Raw genomic sequence first — 4,833 nt, forward strand, 5'->3', positions numbered from 1 at the left:
GAAGCGGTGGAGTGACTGCTGCTGGAGCTCAGGAGCAACAGCGAGAAAGTTTCCTGTCAGAACTCCAACAGCCGTCATGCCCACTCAGGGTCTCTCTCTCTCTCTCTCTCTCTCTCTCTCTCTCTCTCTCTCTCTCTCTCTCTCTCTCTCTCTCTCTCTCTCTCTCTCTCTCTCTCTCTCTCTCTCTCTCTCTCTCTCTCTCTCTCTCTCTCTCTCTCTCTCTCTCTCTCTCTCTCTCTCTCTCTCTCTCTCTCTCTCTCCCTCTTCTCTCTCTCTCTCTCTCTCTCTCCTCTCTCTCTCTCTCTCTCTCTCTCTCTCTCTCTCTCTCTCTCTCTCTCTCTCTCTCTCTCTCTCTCTCTCTCTCTCTCTCTCTCTCTCTCTTTCTCTCTCTCTCTCTCTGTCTCTCTCTCTCTCTCTCTCTCTCTCTCTCTCTCTCTCTCTCTCTCTCTCTCTCTCTCTCTCTCTCTCTCTCTCTCTCCCTCTCTCTCTCTCTGTCTCTCTCTCTCTCTCTTCTCTCTCTCTCTCCTCTCTCTCTCTCTCTCTCTCTCTCTCTCTCTCTCTCTCTCTCTCTCTCTCTCTCTCTCTCTCTCTCTCTCTCTCTCTCTCTCTCCCTCTTTCTCTCTCTCTCTCTCTCTCTCTCTCTCTCTCTCTCTCTCTCTCTCTCTCTGTCTCTCTCTCTCTCTCTCTCTCTTCTCTCTCTCTCTCTCTCTCTCTCTCTCTCTCTCTCTCTCTCTGCTTCCTGTGCTCTCTGTCCACCTTTTCGCTCTGTTTTCCTCTTTTCATTTCAGTTCACCAACTTTAACTGCTTCACTGGCATTGTAAGGAAGCCTGATTCAGACCTTGCCATTCTTCCCACAACTTTATGTGAATGCAGCATTTAAGGAAGCCGATTCCTCGGCGGCTGGTTGAAACCAATCTATACAACAAAATAATGAAGAAGGAAGTCCAAAGCAAAAAATTGCACTTTCATTTATCAAGTCACCTGAAAACAATTCATGTAAATTCAATTCAATTCATTACATTACATTACATTACATTACATTACAGTCATTTAGCAGACGCTTTTATCCAAAGAGACTTACAGGAAGTGTATTCAACATAGGTATTCAAGAGAACTACTAGTCACCAGAAGTCATAAGTGCATCTCCTTTCTTAAACAAGCATCTTAAAGCATAAACCAGAGCAAAAGTATAGTGCAGAGGCAGATTACTACGAAAACAATAATTGCAACAGACTAATCCGAATATAGTAAGTGCTACAAACTACTACGAATAGGATAAGTGCAGTAAACAAATACAAATTCAATAAGTGCAGCGAACTGATACGAATACAGTAAGTGCAACAACTAATACGAGTGCAATAAGTGCTACGAGGAAGGCTCAGGGTAGTCAGTTTATTATCAGTTTATTATCAGTTTATTTTGTATAGCCCAGAATCACAAATTACAAATTTGCCTCAGAGGGCTTTACAATCTGTACACATGCGACATCCTCTGTCCTTCCCTCACATCGGCACAGGAAAAACTCCCCTAAAAAACCCAAAGCAAACAGACTCCACAAATCTCAAAGGCCACTAAAATGTTCAAAAACTTTTAGTGTCCATTCAACATTTAGCATATTACCCCGTTATGATACCATAATATGCCTACTAAGCTCGTTTACCTGGTTGTCATGCATTTGTAAATGTAAATGTCTCTTTTTTTAGAGCACCTCAGTGACTTCTCACATCGCGTTAGCTTAAACAGAGTCTTCTGCCGCCTTCGAACCCAAGTCACAAGCTCATGGTGGCGACGTGGTAAGTCACGTACACAATGGGATTGGCGTTCAAGGGGTTAGGTCGTGAGAACACCGCTGCTAGGATACTATCAAAAGTTGGCGAACATTATCAAACAAATAGCTACTGGTCATACTTTTCTCTTTTTTCCTTCCTTTAGAAAGTTACATAGTTTGGCTTTAAAGGTTACAGAAAAAGTAAAAAATGGCAACTCATTCTCAACTCGATCTATATCAATATGGATGAGCATTAAGTGCTCCAATATATGTAAAAACATATTCTAATTAGTACCTTGGGTAAACTCCAACTGCGGATGAAGATCATGTGATACGATGGAAAGCTCCAGAATGGCTGCAAAGTTGGACCTTGTGGTGGGATCATTTTGTATTGTTCCCCATGTCAAGAATTAACTTTCCAGCTCTGTATTTTACGTTTGTGTTACAGGTTTGGTTGATAATTCAGCAAAACTGAAATCTCCTTTAGTGAGTTGAGCAGCATCTTAATGACATTCATGTGTAGTGATGGCTATAGTGTCCTCCTCCTTCACAATCTCTGTCAGTCTCAACACAATCAGCCTGTCTGCCCTGTTTCCTTTTTGCTTAGAACGGCAGATTCCAATCTGAGAAGTGGATGACATCTAACAGGCAGACTCATGACACACACACACACACACACACACACACACACACACACACACACACACACACACTGACACATAGAACGTAGTAGCAAGTTCTTATCTGCTGGATAAAGATAAGGATAATTTATTGAGGTGTGATTGATGCTCTGATGCTCTCGCCACCAAGAGACTCCATGTCATGATTTACACTACACTTCTTCCCCCCCTTCTACCTCTTTCCTGTCATTATCTGAATCCAAATTTAGCTTACAGGCCAAAAAGTTAAAAATAGCAGCAGTTCAGACACATACAAAGTTAAATTTCATGTCATCCAGTTGGGTAACTCTTTCTCTTCCTTTCTGGTAATTCAGGTTCTTAGAGCCTTGAACACTTTCTATCTTTTCTGTAGCCTCTTATTTTCTTTCCCTAGAGCTCCTCTGCTGCCCCAGTTTATTTCTACATTTTTACTCAATGAAAGCTGTGCATCTTCTCCGCTGCTGCCACAGAGGAATGCCCAGCTCAGCAGTCCTCCCGTCGGCCCACTAATGAGATCAGCTCTCCCAGCTGCTCAGTCACAGACTCTTCGACTCCCCACTGAGATCGTATCCAGGCATCCTGAGGTATGGAGGATGAGACCATTACAGAAAAACATACAGCCACTACCTGCTCATGCATGATGTATCTAATTCCAGTATAAGTCAGCTATACCAACCCAAGACATTAATCGAATAAAATGTATGTTGAGTGAAGACACAGTGCCGGTGTTCAGCTGTCAAATCGTGGCCCCTTTGTTCCATGACTGCTATGTTTGCCATGGTTTTGATGCACTTAAGCTGCACCATTATAAATCTAGTTGACAGTAAAAAGAGTCAAAGTCCTGTAGAGTGGATTCCAAGAACACTAACCTCTGAACTTTTTTGGGGGTCCGTGCAAAACAATGCATTAAAATGCTTGCCAAATAAAAGCTGGAGCATATCAAGCAGATTGGGAAGTGGTGACCTCTGGTGATGGGAGGCCCACTGTACTTATGGCTTATATATATATATATATATATATATATATATATATATATATATATATATATAACTGTAACTGTAGCTGCATTTTTTGCTACTGTACCTTTCAAATTAACTGTGGCTGGTGTGAGATGCTGGCCATGCAGCGGTAGAAGTGATAAGGCCAAGAATAAATGAGGCCTCGCAAACCACGTGATGCATGACACAAACCAGATATAAGAGGAGCTTTAATGGGGGGTGGGTTGACAGAAGGGATGAGGAATGGTGGCGTTCATCTTGTACGAACTCACAAATTATGACTCCCATTCCCCCTTTTGTTTACTATAAATCCTGAAACGGCAACTCCTTTGGACAGTTACACACAGACACAGTGACACCCTGTTACATTTCAGCCAAATTCCTTTCCTAAATTACTTCCTTCCCAAGTCAAAGCTCGCCAAGATGTATCTGTAACATTTCCAGAATCAGATGTGTGAATTAGTACCAGTTGGAAATATAAGAGCGTTATTAACCGGTGGGTCATTTAGAGGCAGGTGTCGCCAGCTTATCAGCAGCACATTGCAAACACACTGAAGTTTATTCAACTTCTGTGAGCTGTACAACATATTTCATCATGCCTGAGGCTGCTGATAGAGCTTGTGGAGGACTCTTTGGAGCTATTTTCAATTCCCTTTACCATAAAAGAGGAAGGTAAAAGCTGTTATAATAAGACTGCCTGCATGGTAGCTCACACTTGACAAAGGAAAAGAAGGTCGAACTGAATAAATGTACATTAAAAACAGGTTTCCTGAATTGTTCAAATGCCACATCATTCCATGTGTCGCTCTGCTAGGCTGCTAGGCTTAACAGAGTGCTTCAGGAATGAGTCCAAAAACACAGATATGAGTCCGCATTTTGGCACTTCTAGTTCCCACGTCTCAAAGTCAATGGGATTCTTTTTTGCTTCATAAAAAACATCATTGTTGGGCTTTAAATAAGTATTATTTTTAAAGGCATAATATAATAAGTAAAACACGTAACAAAATAACCAAACAGTACTTTGGGACATGGACCCTGGTCTTTGACCCATCCACCCTGAAGACTTGGATTTCTCATGGAGACTCTAAAGGGTGCCTGGTGCATCGGTATTTGACTTCCTGGGAATGAGAACCGACTGGATAACATGCTATTAATCACAATGCTGACTTTCAGATTTTTAGCAGATACTGTTTACCCATAAACTGTATATAAGAAGTGGACATAGTCCCTGTGACGTCACACATTGGTTTGTGGACTGTGGTTTCAAAGCCTTGAGCTCAGAATTTTGGCTGTCGCCATCTTGTTTTTTTGCCCTCGCCATCTTAAGACCAAGTTATAAGAATTCATCCTGAAGTGAGCATGAATGTTTGAACTAAATTCCATAACTGTCCATCCAATATCATTGCA

This window comes from Anoplopoma fimbria, chromosome 18 (genome assembly GCF_027596085.1).
Source record: "Anoplopoma fimbria isolate UVic2021 breed Golden Eagle Sablefish chromosome 18, Afim_UVic_2022, whole genome shotgun sequence".
NCBI lineage: Eukaryota > Metazoa > Chordata > Actinopteri > Perciformes > Anoplopomatidae > Anoplopoma > Anoplopoma fimbria.